The following is a 17091-nucleotide window of genomic DNA, read 5'->3' as shown; positions in this document are numbered from 1 at the left end:
TCCGTAGAAACGTATCTGGATTTAGAAGGACAATCCAGGGAAACCTGAGTATTTCATATGGACGCAAATTGTGTGTTAATTCGTCAATGTGAGGGAGCGAGGGATGCAGTAAAGGAGGAATAATGCATCGGAAAAGAGATACTCGGAACCCCAAAGAAAATCCTATCGTTTCCGTAGAAACGTATCTCGATTTAGGAGGAAAATGCAGGGAATCCAGAGTATTTCATATGGACGCAAATTGTGTGTTAATTCGTCAATGAGAGGGAGCGAGGGATGCAGTAAAGGAGGAATAATGCATCGGAAAAGAGATACTCGGTACCCCCAAAGAAAATCCTCTCGCTTCCGTAAAAACGTATCTCGTTTTAGAAGGACAATGCAGGGAATCCAGAGTATATCATATGGACGCAAATTGTCTGTTAATTCGTCAATGTGAGGGAGCGAGGGATGCAGTAAAGGAGGAATAATGCATCGGAAAAGAGATACTCGGAACCCCAAAGGAAATCCTATCGTTTCCGTAGAATCGTATCTTGATTTAGAAGGACAATGCAGGGAATCCAGAGTATTTCATATGGACGCAAATTGTGTGTTAATTCGTCAATATGAGGGAGCGAGGGATGCAGTAAAGGAGGAATAATGCACCGGAAAAGAGATACTCGGAACCCCAAAGAAAATCCTATCGTTTCCGTAACAACGTATCTCGATTTAGAATGACAATGCAGGGAATCCAGAGTATTTCATATGGACGCAAATTGTGTGTTAATTCGTCAATGTGAGGGAGCGAGGGATGCAGTAAAGGAGGAATAATGCATCGGAAAAGAGATACTCGACTCCCAAAAGAAAATCCTATCGTTTCCGTAGAAACGTATCTCGATTTAGAAAGATAATGCAGGGAACCCAGAGTATTTCATGTGGACGCAATTTGTGTGTTAATTCGTCAATGTGAGGGAGCGAGGGATGCAGTAAAGGAGATATAATGCATCGGAAAAGAGATACGCGGAACAACGAAGAAAATCCTATCGTTTCCGTAGAAACGTATCTCGCTTTAGAAAGATAATGCAGGGAACCCAGAGTATTTCATATGGACGCAATTTGTGTGTTAATTCGGCAATGTGAGGGAGCGAGGGATGCAGTAAAGGAGGAATAATGCATCGGAAAAGAGATACTCGGAACCCCAAAGAAAATCCTATCGTTTCCTTTGAAAAGAATCCCGATTTGGAAGGACAATGCAGGGAATCCAGAGTATTTCATATGGACGCAAATTGAGCGTTAATTCGTCAATGTGAGGGAACGAGGGATGCAGTGAAGGAGGAATAATGCATCGGAAAAGAGATACTCGGAACCCCAAAGAAAATCCTATCGTTTCCGTAGAAACGTATCTCGATTTAGAAGGACAATGCAGGGAATCCAGAGTACTTCATATGGACGCAAATTGTGTGTTAATTCGTCAATGTGAGTTAGCGAGGGATGCAGTAAAGGAGGAATAATGCATCGGAAAAGAGATACTCGACTCCCAAAAGAAAATCCTATCGTTTCCTTAGAAACGTATCTCGTTTTAGAAAGATAATGCAGGGAACCCAGAGTATTTCATATTGACGCAAATTGTGTGTTTATTCGGCAATGTGAGGGAGCGAGGGATGCAGTAAAGGAGGAATAATGCTTCGGAAAAGAGATACTCGAAACCCCAAAGAAAATCCTATCGTTTCCGTAGAAACGTATCTCGATTTAGAAGGACAATGCAAGGAATCCAGAGTATTTCATATGGACGCAAATTGTGTGTTAATTCGTCAATGTGAGGGAGCGAAGAATGCAGTAAAGGAGGAATAATGCATCGGAAAAGAGATACTCTGAACCCCAAAGAAAATCCTTTCGTTTCCGTAGAAACGTATCTCGATTTAGAAGGACATTGCAGGGAATCCAGAGTATTTCATATGGACGCAAATTGTGTGTTAATTCGTCGATGTGAGGGAGCGAGGGATGCAGTAAAGGAGGAATATAGCATCGGAAAAGAGATACTCGGAACCCCAAAGAAAATCCTATCGTTTCCGTAGAAACGTATCTCGATTTAGAAGGACAATGCAGGGAATCCAGAGTATTTCATATGGACGCAAATTGTGTGTTAATTCGTCAATGTGAGGGAGCGAGGGATGCAGTAAAGGAGGAATAATGCATCGGAAAAGAGATACTCGGAACCCCAAAGAAAATCCTATCGTTTCCGTAGAAACGTATCTCGATTTAGGAGGAAAATGCAGGGAATCCAGAGTATTTCATATGGACGCAAATTGTGTGTTAATTCGTCAATGAGAGGGAGCGAGGGATGCAGTAAAGGAGGAATAATGCATCGGAAAAGAGATACTCGGTACCCCCAAAGAAAATCCTCTCGTTTCCGTAGAAACGTATCTCGATTTAGAAGGACAATGCAGGGAATCCAGAGTATATCATATGGACGCAAATTGTCTGTTAATTCGTCAATGTGAGGGAGCGAGGGATGCAGTAAAGGAGGAATAATGCATCGGAAAAGAGATACTCGGAACCCCAAAGGAAATCCTATCGTTTCCGTAGAATCGTATCTTGATTTAGAAGGACAATGCAGGGAATCCAGAGTATTTCATATGGACGCAAATTGTGTGTTAATTCGTCAATATGAGGGAGCGAGGGATGCAGTAAAGGAGGAATAATGCACCGGAAAAGAGATACTCGGAACCCCAAAGAAAATCCTATCGTTTCCGTAACAACGTATCTCGATTTAGAATGACAATGCAGGGAATCCAGAGTATTTCATATGGACGCAAATTGTGTGTTAATTCGTCAATGTGAGGGAGCGAGGGATGCAGTAAAGGAGGAATAATGCATCGGAAAAGAGATACTCGACTCCCAAAAGAAAATCCTATCGTTTCCGTAGAAACGTATCTCGATTTAGAAAGATAATGCAGGGAACCCAGAGTATTTCATGTGGACGCAATTTGTGTGTTAATTCGTCAATGTGAGGGAGCGAGGGATGCAGTAAAGGAGATATAATGCATCGGAAAAGAGATACGCGGAACAACGAAGAAAATCCTATCGTTTCCGTAGAAACGTATCTCGCTTTAGAAAGATAATGCAGGGAACCCAGAGTATTTCATATGGACGCAATTTGTGTGTTAATTCGGCAATGTGAGGGAGCGAGGGATGCAGTAAAGGAGGAATAATGCATCGGAAAAGAGATACTCGGAACCCCAAAGAAAATCCTATCGTTTCCTTTGAAAAGAATCCCAATTTGGAAGGACAATGCAGGGAATCCAGAGTATTTCATATGGACGCAAATTGAGCGTTAATTCGTCAATGTGAGGGAACGAGGGATGCAGTGAAGGAGGAATAATGCATCGGAAAAGAGATACTCGGAACCCCAAAGAAAATCCTATCGTTTCCGTAGAAACGTATCTCGATTTAGAAGGACAATGCAGAGAATCCAGAGTATTTCATATGAACGCAAATTGTGTGTTAATTCGTCAATGTGAGTTAGCGAGGGATGCAGTAAAGGAGGAATAATGCATCGGAAAAGAGATACTCGACTCCCAAAAGAAAATCCTATCGTTTCCTTAGAAACGTATCTCGTTTTAGAATGATAATGCAGGGAACCCAGAGTATTTCATATTGACGCAAATTGTGTGTTTATTCGGCAATGTGAGGGAGCGAGGGATGCAGTAAAGGAGGAATAATGCTTCGGAAAAGAGATACTCGGAACCCCAAAGAAAATCCTATCGTTTCCGTAGAAACGTATCTCGATTTAGAAGGACAATGCAAGGAATCCAGGGTATTTCATATGGACGCAAATTGTGTGTTAATTCGTCAATGTGAGGGAGCGAGGGATGCAGTAAAGGAGGAATAATGCATCGGAAAAGAGATACTCGGAACCCCAAAGAAAATCCTATCGCTTCCGTAGAAACGTATCTCGATTTAGAAGGACAATGCAGGGAATCCAGAGTAATTCATATGGACGCAAATTGTGTGTTAATTCGTCAATGTGAGGGAGCGAGGGATGCAGTAAAGGAGGAATAATGCATCGGAAAAGAGATACTCGGAACCCCAAAGAAACTCCTATCGTTTCCGTAGAAACGTATCTCGATTTAGATGGTCAATGCAAGGAATCCAGAGTATTTCATATGGACGCAAATTGTGTGTTAATTCGTCAATGTGAGGGAGCGAGGGATGCAGTAAAGGAGGAATAATGCATCGGAAAAGAGATACTCGGAACCCCAAAGAAAATCCTATCGTTTCCGTAGAAACATATCTCGATTTAGAAGGACATTGCAGGGAATCCAGAGTATTTCATATGGACGCATATTATGTGTTAATTCGTCAATGTGTGGGAGCGAGGGATGCAGTAAAGGGGGAATAATGCATCGGAACAGAGATACTCGGAACCACAAAGAAAATCCTATCGTTTCCGTAGAAACGTATCTCGATTTAGATGGACAATGCAGGGAACCCAGAGTATTTCATATGTACGCAAATTGTGTGTTAATTCGTCAATGTGAGGGAGCGAGGGATGCAGTAAAGGAGGAATAATGCATCGGAAAAGAGATACGCGGAACCCCAAAGAAAATCCTATCGTTTCCGTAGAAACGTATCTCGTTTTAGAAAGATAATGCAGGGAACCCAGAGTATTTCATATGGACGCAATTTGTGTGTTAATTCGGCAATGTGAGGGAGCGAGGGATGCAGTAAAGGAGGAATAATGCATCGGAAAAGAGATACTCCGAACCCCAAAGAAAATCCTATCGTTTCCTTAGAAACGAATCCCGATTTAGAAGGACAATGCAGGGAATCCAGAGTATTTCATATGGACGCAAATTGTGTGTTAATTCGTCAATGTGAGGGAACGAGGGATGCAGTGAAGGAGGAATAATGCATCGGAAAAGAGATACTCGGTACCTTAAAGAAAATCCTATCGTTTCCGTAGAAACGTATCTCGATTTAGAAGGACAATGCAGGGAATCCAGAGTATTTCATATGGACGCAAATTGTGTGTTAATTCGTCAATGTGAGTTAGCGAGGGATGCAGTAAAGGAGGAATAATGCATCGGAAAAGAGATACTCGACTCCCAAAAGAAATTCCAATCGTTTCCGTAGAAACGTATCTTGATTTAGAAGGACAATGCAAGGAATCCAGAGTATTTCATATGGACGCAAATTGTGTGTTAATTCGTCAATGTGAGGGAGCGAGGGATGCAGTAAAGGAGGAATAATGCATCGGAAAAGAGATACTCGGAACCCCAAAGAAAATCCAATCGTTTCCGTAGAAACGTATCTCGATTTAGAAGGACAGTGCAGGGAATCCAGAGTATTTCATATGGACGCAAATTGTGTGTTAATTCGTCAATGTGAGGGAGCGAGGGATGCAGTAAAGCAGGAATAAAGCATCGGAAAAGAGATACTCGACTCCCAAAAGAAAACCCTATCGTTTCCGTAGAAACGTATCTCGATTTAGAAAGATAATGCAGGGAACCCAGAGTAATTCATATGACGCAATTTGTGTGTAAATTCGGGAATGTGAGGGAGTGAGGGATGCAGTAAAGGAGGAATAATGCATCGGAAAAGAGATACTCGGAACCCTAAAGAAAATCCTGTCGTTTCTGTAGAAACGAATCCCGATTTAGAAGGACAATGCAGGGAATCCAGAGTATTTCATATGGACGCAAATTGTGTGTTAATTCGTCAATGTGAGGAAGCGAGGGATGCAGTAAAGGAGGAATAATGCATCGGAAAAGAGATACGCGGAACCCCAAAGAAAATCCTATCGTTTCCGTAGAAACGTATCTCGATTTAGAGGGACAATGCAGGGAATCCAGTGTATTTCATATGGACGCAAATTGTGTGTTTATTCGGCAATGTGAGGGAGCGAGCGATGCAGTAAAGGAGGAATAATGCTCCGGAAAAGAGATACTCGGAACCCCAAAGAAAATCCTATCGTTTCCGTAGAAACGTATCTCGATTTAGAAGGACAATGCAAGGAATCCAGAGTATTTCTTATGGACGCAAATTGTGTGTTAATTCGTCAATGTGAGGGAGCGAGTGATGCAGTAAAGGAGGAATAATGCATCGGAAAAGAGATACTCGGAACCCCAAAGAAAATACTATCGTTTCCGTAGAAACGTATCTCGATTTAGAAGGACAATGCAGGGAATCCAGAGTAGTTCATATGGACGCAAATTATGTGTTAATTCGTCAATGTGAGGGAGCGAGGGATGCAGTAAAGGAGGAATAATGCATCGGAAAAGAGATACGCGGAACCCCAAAGAAAATCCTATCGTTTCCGTAACAACGTATCTCGTTTTAGAATGACAATGCAGGGAATCCAGAGTATTTCATATGGACGCAAATTGTGTGTTAATTCGTCAATGTGAGTTAGCGAGGGATGCAGTAAAGGAGGAATAATGCATCGGAAAAGAGATACTCGACTCCCAAAAGAAAATCCTATCGTTTCCTTAGAAATGTATCTCGTTTTAGAAAGATAATGCAGGGAACCCAGAGTATTTCATATGGACGCAAATTGTGTGTTTATTCGGCAATGTGAGGGAGCGAGCGATGCAGTAAAGGAGGAATAATGCTCCGGAAAAGAGATACTCGGAACCCCAAAGAAAATCCTATCGTTTCCGTAGAAACGTATCTCGATTTAGAAGGACAATGCAAGGAATCCAGAGTATTTCTTATGGACGCAATTTGTGTGTTAATTCGTCAATGTGAGGGAGCGAGTGATGCAGTAAAGGAGGAATAATGCATCGGAAAAGAGATACTCGGAACCCCAAAGAAAATCCTATCGTTTCCGTAGAAACGTATCTCGATTTAGAAGGACAATGCAGGGAATCCAGAGTAGTTCATATGGACGCAAATTATGTGTTAATTCGTCAATGTGAGGGAGCGAGGGATGTAGTAAAGGAGGAATAATGCATCGGAAAAGAGATACTCGGAACCCCAAAGAAACTCATATCGTTTCCGTAGAAACGTATCTCGATTTAGATGGTCAATGCAAGGAATCCAGAGTATTTCATATGGACGCAAATTGTGTGTTAATTTGTCAATGTGAGGGAGCGAGGGATGCAGTAAAGGAGGAATAATGCATCGGAAAAGAGATACGCGGAACCCCAAAGAAAATCCTATCGTTTCCGTTGAAACGTATCTCGTTTTAGAAAGATAATGCAGGGAACCCAGAGTATTTCATATGGACGCAATTTGTGTGTTAATTCGGCAATGTGAGGGAGCGAGGGATGCAGTAAAGGAGGAATAATGCATCGGAAAAGAGATACTCGGAACCCCAAAGAAAATCCTATCGTTTCCGTAGAAACGTATCTCGATTTAGAAGGACAGTGCAGGGAATCCAGAGTATTTCATATGGACGCAAATTGTGTGTTAATTCGTCAATGTGAGGGAGCGAGGGATGCAGTAAAGCAGGAATAAAGCATCGGAAAAGAGATACTCGACTCCCAAAAGAAAACCCTATCGTTTCCGTAGAAACGTATCTCGATTTAGAAAGATAATGCAGGGAACCCAGAGTAATTCATATGGACGCAATTTGTGTGTAAATTCGGGAATGTGAGGGAGTGAGGGATGCAGTAAAGGAGGAATAATGCATCGGAAAAGAGATACTCGGAACCCTAAAGAAAATCCTGTCGTTTCTGTAGAAACGAATCACGATTTAGAAGGACAATGCAGGGAATCCAGAGTATTTCATATGAACGCAAATTGTGTGTTAATTCGTCAATGTGAGGAAGCGAGGGATGCAGTAAAGGAGGAATAATGCATCGGAAAAGACATACGCGGAACCCCAAAGAAAATCCTATCGTTTCCGTAGAAACGAATCTCGATTTAGAGGGACAATGCAGGGAATCCAGTGTATTTAATATGGACGCAAATTGTGTGTTAATTCGTCAATGTGAGGGAACGAGGGATGCAGTAAAGGAGGAATAATGCATCGGAAAAGAGATACTCGACTCCCAAAAGAAAATCCTATCGTTTCCGTAGAAACGTATCTCGTTTTAGAAAGATAATGCAGGGAACCCAGAGTATTTCATATGGACGCAAATTGTGTGTTATTTCGGCAATGTGATGGAGCGAGGGATGCAGTAAAGGAGGAATAATGCATCCGAAAAGAGATACTCGGGAGCCCAAAGAAAATCCTATCGTTTCCGTAGAAACGTATCTCGATTTAGAAGGACAATGCAAGGAATCCAGAGTATTTCATATGGACGCAAATCGTGTGTTACTTCGTCAATTTGAGGGAGCGAGGGATGCAGTAAAGGAGGAATACTGCATCGGAAAAGAGATACTCGGAACCCCAAAGAAAATCCTATCGTTTCCGTAGAAACGTATCTCGATTTAGAAGGACAATGCAGGGAATCCAGAGTATTTCATATGGACGCAAATTGTGTGTTACTTCGTCAATGTGAGGGAGCGAGGGATGCAGTAAAGGAGGAATAATGCATCGGAAAAGAGATACTCGGAACCCCAAAGAAAATCCTATCGTTTCCGTAGAAACGTATCTCGATTTAGAAGGACAGTGCAGGGAATCCAGAGTATTTCATATGGACGCAAATTGTGTGTTAATTCGTCAATGTGAGGGAGCGATGGATGCAGTAAAGGAGGAATAATGCATCGGAAAAGAGATACTCGACTCCCAAAAGAAAATCCTATCGTTTCCGTAGAAACGTATCTCGATTTAGAAAGATAATGCAGGGAATCCAGAGTATTTCATATGGACACAAATTGTGTGTTAATTCGTCAATGTGAGGGAGCGAGGGATGCAGTAAAGGAGGAATAATGCATCGGAAAAGAGATACTCTGAACCCCAAAGGAAATCCTATCGTTTCCGTAGAAACGTATCTTGATTTAGAAGGACAATGCAGGAAATCCAGAGTATTTCATATGGACGCAAATTGTGTGTCAATTCGTCAATATGAGGGAGCGAGGGATGCAGTAAAGGAGGAATAATGCATCGGAAAAGAGATACTCGCAACCCCAAAGAAAATCCTATCGTTTCCGTAACAACGTATCACGATTTAGAAAGATAATGCAGGGAATCCAGAGTATTTCATATGGACGCAAATTGTGTGTTAATTCGGCAATGTGAGGGAGCGAGGGATGCAGTAAAGGAGGAATAATGCATCGGAAAAGAGATACTCCGAACCCCAAAGAAAATCCTATCGTTTCCTTAGAAACGAATCCCGATTTAGAAGGACAATGCAGGGAATCCAGAGTATTTCATATGGACGCAAATTGTGTGTTAATTCGTCAATGTGAGGGAACGAGGGATGCAGTGAAGGAGGAATAATGCATCGGAAAAGAGATACTCGGTACCTTAAAGAAAATCCTATCGTTTCCGTAGAAACGTATCTCGATTTAGAAGGACAATGCAGGGAATCCAGAGTATTTCATATGGACGCAAATTGTGTGTTAATTCGTCAATGTGAGTTAGCGAGGGATGCAGTAAAGGAGGAATAATGCATCGGAAAAGAGATACTCGACTCCCAAAAGAAATTCCAATCGTTTCCGTAGAAACGTATCTTGATTTAGAAGGACAATGCAGGGAATCCAGAGTATTTCATATGGACGCAAATTGTGTGTTAATTCGTCAATGTGAGGGAGCGAGGGATGCAGTAAAGGAGGAATAATGCATCGGAAAAGAGATACTCGGAACCCCAAAGAAAATCCAATCGTTTCCGTAGAAACGTATCTCGATTTAGAAGGACAGTGCAGGGAATCCAGAGTATTTCATATGGACGCAAATTGTGTGTTAATTCGTCAATGTGAGGGAGCGAGGGATGCAGTAAAGCAGGAATAAAGCATCGGAAAAGAGATACTCGACTCCCAAAAGAAAACCCTATCGTTTCCGTAGAAACGTATCTCGATTTAGAAAGATAATGCAGGGAACCCAGAGTAATTCATATGACGCAATTTGTGTGTAAATTCGGGAATGTGAGGGAGTGAGGGATGCAGTAAAGGAGGAATAATGCATCGGAAAAGAGATACTCGGAACCCTAAAGAAAATCCTGTCGTTTCTGTAGAAACGAATCCCGATTTAGAAGGACAATGCAGGGAATCCAGAGTATTTCATATGGACGCAAATTGTGTGTTAATTCGTCAATGTGAGGAAGCGAGGGATGCAGTAAAGGAGGAATAATGCATCGGAAAAGAGATACGCGGAACCCCAAAGAAAATCCTATCGTTTCCGTAGAAACGTATCTCGATTTAGAGGGACAATGCAGGGAATCCAGTGTATTTCATATGGACGCAAATTGTGTGTTTATTCGGCAATGTGAGGGAGCGAGCGATGCAGTAAAGGAGGAATAATGCTCCGGAAAAGAGATACTCGAAACCCCAAAGAAAATCCTATCGTTTCCGTAGAAACGTATCTCGATTTAGAAGGACAATGCAAGGAATCCAGAGTATTTCTTATGGACGCAAATTGTGTGTTAATTCGTCAATGTGAGGGAGCGAGTGATGCAGTAAAGGAGGAATAATGCATCGGAAAAGAGATACTCGGAACCCCAAAGAAAATACTATCGTTTCCGTAGAAACGTATCTCGATTTAGAAGGACAATGCAGGGAATCCAGAGTAGTTCATATGGACGCAAATTATGTGTTAATTCGTCAATGTGAGGGAGCGAGGGATGCAGTAAAGGAGGAATAATGCATCGGAAAAGAGATACGCGGAACCCCAAAGAAAATCCTATCGTTTCCGTAACAACGTATCTCGTTTTAGAATGACAATGCAGGGAATCCAGAGTATTTCATATGGACGCAAATTGTGTGTTAATTCGTCAATGTGAGTTAGCGAGGGATGCAGTAAAGGAGGAATAATGCATCGGAAAAGAGATACTCGACTCCCAAAAGAAAATCCTATCGTTTCCTTAGAAATGTATCTCGTTTTAGAAAGATAATGCAGGGAACCCAGAGTATTTCATATGGACGCAAATTGTGTGTTTATTCGGCAATGTGAGGGAGCGAGCGATGCAGTAAAGGAGGAATAATGCTCCGGAAAAGAGATACTCGGAACCCCAAAGAAAATCCTATCGTTTCCGTAGAAACGTATCTCGATTTAGAAGGACAATGCAAGGAATCCAGAGTATTTCTTATGGACGCAAATTGTGTGTTAATTCGTCAATGTGAGGGAGCGAGTGATGCAGTAAAGGAGGAATAATGCATCGGAAAAGAGATACTCGGAACCCCAAAGAAAATCCTATCGTTTCCGTAGAAACGTATCTCGATTTAGAAGGACAATGCAGGGAATCCAGAGTAGTTCATATGGACGCAAATTATGTGTTAATTCGTCAATGTGAGGGAGCGAGGGATGTAGTAAAGGAGGAATAATGCATCGGAAAAGAGATACTCGGAACCCCAAAGAAACTCCTATCGTTTCCGTAGAAACGTATCTCGATTTAGATGGTCAATGCAAGGAATCCAGAGTATTTCATATGGACGCAAATTGTGTGTTAATTTGTCTATGTGAGGGAGCGAGGGATGCAGTAAAGGAGGAATAATGCATCGGAAAAGAGATACTCGGAACCCCAAAGAAAATCCTATCGTTTCCGTAGAAACGTATCTCGATTTAGATGGACAATGCAGGGAACCCAGAGTATTTCATATGGACGCAAATTGTGTGTTAATTCGTCAATGTGAGGGAGCGAGGGATGCAGTAAAGGAGGAATAATGCATCGGAAAAGAGATACGCGGAACCCCAAAGAAAATCCTATCGTTTCCGTTGAAACGTATCTCGTTTTAGAAAGATAATGCAGGGAACCCAGAGTATTTCATATGGACGCAATTTGTGTGTTAATTCGGCAATGTGAGGGAGCGAGGGATGCAGTAAAGGAGGAATAATGCATCGGAAAAGAGATACTCCGAACGCCAAAGAAAATCCTATCGTTTCCTTAGAAACGAATCCCGATTTAGAAGGACAATGCAGGGAATCCAGAGTATTTCATATGGACGCAAATTGTGTGTTAATTCGTCAATGTGAGGGAGCGAGGGATGCAGTAAAGGAGGAATAATGCATCGGAAAAGAGATACTCGGAACCCCAAAGGAAATCCTATCGTTTCCGTATAAACGTATCTTGATTTAGAAGGACAATGCAGGGAATCCAGAGTATTTCATATGGACGCAAGTTGTGTGTTAATTCGTCAATGTTAGGGAGCGAGGGATGCAGTAAAGGAGGAATAATGCATCGGAAAAGAGATACTCGGAACCCCAAAGAAAATCCTATCGTTTCCGTAGAAACGTATCTCGATTTAGAAGGACAGTGCAGGGAATCCAGAGTATTTCATATGGACGCAAATTGTGTGTTAATTCGTCAATGTGAGGGAGCGAGGGATGCAGTAAAGCAGGAATAAAGCATCGGAAAAGAGATACTCGACTCCCAAAAGAAAACCCTATCGTTTCCGTAGAAACGTATCTCGATTTAGAAAGATAATGCAGGGAACCCAGAGTAATTCATATGGACGCAATTTGTGTGTAAATTCGGGAATGTGAGGGAGTGAGGGATGCAGTAAAGGAGGAATAATGCATCGGAAAAGAGATACTCGGAACCCTAAAGAAAATCCTGTCGTTTCTGTAGAAACGAATCACGATTTAGAAGGACAATGCAGGGAATCCAGAGTATTTCATATGAACGCAAATTGTGTGTTAATTCGTCAATGTGAGGAAGCGAGGGATGCAGTAAAGGAGGAATAATGCATCGGAAAAGACATACGCGGAACCCCAAAGAAAATCCTATCGTTTCCGTAGAAACGTATCTCGATTTAGAGGGACAATGCAGGGAATCCAGTGTATTTAATATGGACGCAAATTGTGTGTTAATTCGTCAATGTGAGGGAACGAGGGATGCAGTAAAGGAGGAATAATGCATCGGAAAAGAGATACTCGACTCCCAAAAGAAAATCCTATCGTTTCCGTAGAAACGTATCTCGTTTTAGAAAGATAATGCAGGGAACCCAGAGTATTTCATATGGACGCAAATTGTGTGTTATTTCGGCAATGTGATGGAGCGAGGGATGCAGTAAAGGAGGAATAATGCATCCGAAAAGAGATACTCGGGAGCCCAAAGAAAATCCTATCGTTTCCGTAGAAACGTATCTCGATTTAGAAGGACAATGCAAGGAATCCAGAGTATTTCATATGGACGCAAATTGTGTGTTACTTCGTCAATTTGAGGGAGCGAGGGATGCAGTAAAGGAGGAATACTGCATCGGAAAAGAGATACTCGGAACCCCAAAGAAAATCCTATCGTTTCCGTAACAACGTATCACGATTTAGATTGACAATGCAGGGAATCCAGAGTATTTCATATGGACGCAAATTGTGTGTTAATTCGTCAATGTGAGGGAGCGAGGGATGCAGTAAAGGAGGAATAATGCATCGGAAAAGAGATACTCGACTCCCAAAAGAAAATCCTATCGTTTCCGTAGAAACGTATCTCGATTTAGAAAGATAATGCAGGGAACCCAGAGTATTTCATGTGGACGCAATTTGTGTGTTAATTCGGCAATGTGAGGGAGCGAGAGATGCAGTAAAGGAGGAATAATGCATCGGAAAAGAGATACTCGGTACCCCAAAGAAAATCCTGTCGTTTCCGTAGAAACGAATCCAGATTTAGAAGGACAATGCAGGGAATCCAGAGTATTTCATACGGACGCAAATTGTGTCTTAATTCGTCAATGTGAGGGAGCGAGGGATGCAGTAAAGGAGGAATAATGCATCAGAAAAGAGATACTCGGAACCCCAAAGAAAATCCTATCGTTTTTGTAGAAACGTATCTCGATTTAGGAGGACAATGCAGGGAATCCAGAGTATTTCATATGGACTCAAATTGTGTGTTAATTCGTCAATGTGAGTTAGCGAGGGATGCAGTAAAGGAGGAATAATGCATCGGAAAAGAGATACTCGGTACCCCAAAGAAAATCCTGTCGTTTCTGTAGAAACGTATCACGATTTAGAAGGACAATGCAGGGAATCCAGAGTATTTCATATGGACGTTAATTGTGTGTTAATTCGTCAATGTGAGTTAGCGAGGCATGCAGTAAAGGAGGAATAATGCATCGGAAAAGAGATACTCGGAACCCCAAAGAAAATCCTATCGTTTCCATAGAAACGTATCTGGATTTAGAAGGACAATCCAGGGAATCCTGTTATATTTCATATGGACGCAAATTGTGTGTTAATTCGTCAATGTGAGGGAGCGAGGGATGCAGTAAAGGAGGAATAATGCATCGGAAAAGAGATACTCGGAACCCCAATGAAAATCCTATCGTTTCCGTAGAAACGTATCTCGATTTAGGAGGACAATGCAGGGAATCCAGAGTATTTCTTATGGACGCAAATTGTGTGTTAATTCGTCAATGAGAGGGAGCGAGGTATGCAGTAAAGGAGGAATAATGCATCGGAAAAGAGATACTCGGTACTTCAAAGAAAATCCTCTCGTTTCCGTAGAAACGTATCTCGATTTAGAAGGACAATGCAGGGAATCCAGAGTATATCATATGGACGCAAATTGTGTGTTAATTCGTCAATGTGAGGGAGCGATGGATGCAGTAAAGGAGGAATAATGCATCGGAAAAGAGATACTCGGAACCCCAAAGGAAATCCTATCGTTTCCGTAGAATCGTATCTTGATTTAGAAGGACAATGCAGGGAATCCAGAGTATTTCATATGGACGCAAATTGTGTGTTAATTCGACAATATGAGGGAGCGAGGGATGCAGTAAAGGAGGAATAATGCACCGGAAAAGAGATACTCGGAACCCCAAAGAAAATCCTATCGTTTCCGTAACAACGTATCTCGATTTAGAATGACAATGCAGGGAATCCAGAGTATTTCATATGGACGCAAATTGTGTGTTAATTCGTCAATGTGAGGGAGCGAGGGATGCAGTAAAGGAGGAATAATGCATCGGAAATGAGATACTCGACTCCCAAAAGAAAATCCTATCGTTTCCGTAGAAACGTATCTCGATTTAGAAAGATAATGCAGGGAACCCAGAGTATTTCATGTGGAAGCAATTTGTGTGTTAATTCGTCAATGTGAGGGAGCGAGGGATGCAGTAAAGGAGGAATAATGCATCGGAAAAGAGATACGCGGAACCCCAAAGAAAATCCTATCGTTTCCGTAGAAACGTATCTCGTTTTACAAAGATAATGCAGGGAACCCAGAGTATTTCATATGGACGCAATTTGTGTGTTAATTCTGCAATGTGAGGGAGCGAGGGATGCAGTAAAGGAGGAATAATGCATCGGAAAAGAGATACTCGGAACCCCAAAGAAAATCCTATCGTTTCCTTAGAAACGAATCCCGATTTGGAAGGACAATGCAGGGAATCCAGAGTATTTCATATGGACGCTAATTGTGTGTTAATTCGTCAATGTGAGGGAACGAGGGATGCAGTGAAGGAGGAATAATGCATCGGAAAAGAGATACTCGGTACCCCAAAGAAAATCCTATCGTTTCCGTAGAAACGTATCTCGATTTAGAAGGACAATGCAGGGAATCCAGAGTATTTCATATGGACGCAAATTGTGTGTTAATTCGTCAATGTGAGTTAGCGAGGGATGCAGTAAAGGAGGAATAATGCATCGGAAAAGAGATACTCGACTCCCAAAAGAAAATCCTATAGTTTCCTTAGAAACGTATCTCGTTTTAGAAAGATAATGCAGGGAACCCAGAGTATTTCATATGGTCGCAAATTGTGTGTTTATTCGGCAATGTGAGGGAGCGAGGGATGCAGTAAAGGAGGATTAATGCTTCGGAAAAGAGATACTCGGAACCCCAAAGAAAATCCTATCGTTTCCGTAGAAACGTATCTCGATTTAGAAGGACAATGGAAGGAATCCAGAGTATTTCATATGGACGCAAATTGTGTGTTAATTCGTCAATGTGAGGGAGCGAGGGATGCAGTAAAGGAGGAATAATGCATCGGAAAAGAGATACTCGGAACCCCAAAGAAAATCCTATCGTTTCCGTAGAAACGTTTCTCGATTTAGAAGGACAATGCATTGAAAACAGAGTAATTGATATGGACGCAAATTATGTGTTAATTCGTCAATGTGAGGGAGCGAGGGATGCAGTAAAGGAGGAATAATGCATCGGAAAAGAGATACTCGGAACCCCAAAGAAACTCCTATCGTTTCCGTAGAAACGTATCTCGATTTAGATGGTCAATGCAAGGAATCCAAAGTATTTCATATGGACGCAAATTGTGTGTTAATTCGTCAATGTGAGGGAGCGAGGGATGCAGTAAAGGAGGAATAATGCATCGGAAAAGAGATACTCGGAACCCCAAAGAAAATCCTATCGTTTCCGTAGAAACATATCTCGATTTAGAAGGACATTGCAGGGAATCCAGAGTATTTCATATGGACGCAAATTATGTGTTAATTCGTCAATGTGTGGGAGCGAGGGATGCAGTAAAGGAGGAATAATGCATCGGAAAAGAGATACTCGGAACCCCAAAGAAAATCCTATCGTTTCCGTAGAAACGTATCTCGATTTAGAAGGACAATGCAGGGAATCCAGAGTATTTCATATGGACGCAAATTGTGTGTTAATTCGTCAATGTGAGGAAGCGAGGGATGCAGTAAAGGAGGAATAATGCATCGGAAAAGAGATACGCGGAACCCCAAAGAAAATCCTTTCGTTTCCTTAGAAACGAATCCCGATTTAGAAGGACAATGCAGGGAATCCAGAGTATTTCATATGGACGCAAATTGTGTGTTAATTCGTCAATGTGAGGGAACGAGGGATGCAGTGAAGGAGGAATAATGCATCGGAAAAGAGATACTCGGTACCCCAAAGAAAATCCTATCGTTTCTGTAGAAACGTATCTCGATTTAGAAGGACAATGCAGGGAATCCAGAGTATTTCATATGGATGCAAATTGTGTGTTAATTCGTCAATGTGAGTTAGCGAGGGATGCAGTAAAGGAGGAATAATGCATCGGAAAAGAGATACTCGACTCCCAAAAGATAATCCTATCGTTTCCATATAAACGTATCTTGTTTTAGAAAGATAATGCAGGGAACCCAGAGTATTTCATATGGACGCAAATTGTGTGTTTATTCGGCAATGT

Source organism: Schistocerca nitens, chromosome 2 (assembly GCF_023898315.1).
Source record: "Schistocerca nitens isolate TAMUIC-IGC-003100 chromosome 2, iqSchNite1.1, whole genome shotgun sequence".
Classification (NCBI taxonomy): Eukaryota; Metazoa; Arthropoda; class Insecta; order Orthoptera; family Acrididae; genus Schistocerca; species Schistocerca nitens.
The sequence above is the reverse complement of the archived record's forward strand: the minus strand, read 5'-3'. Positions refer to the sequence as shown.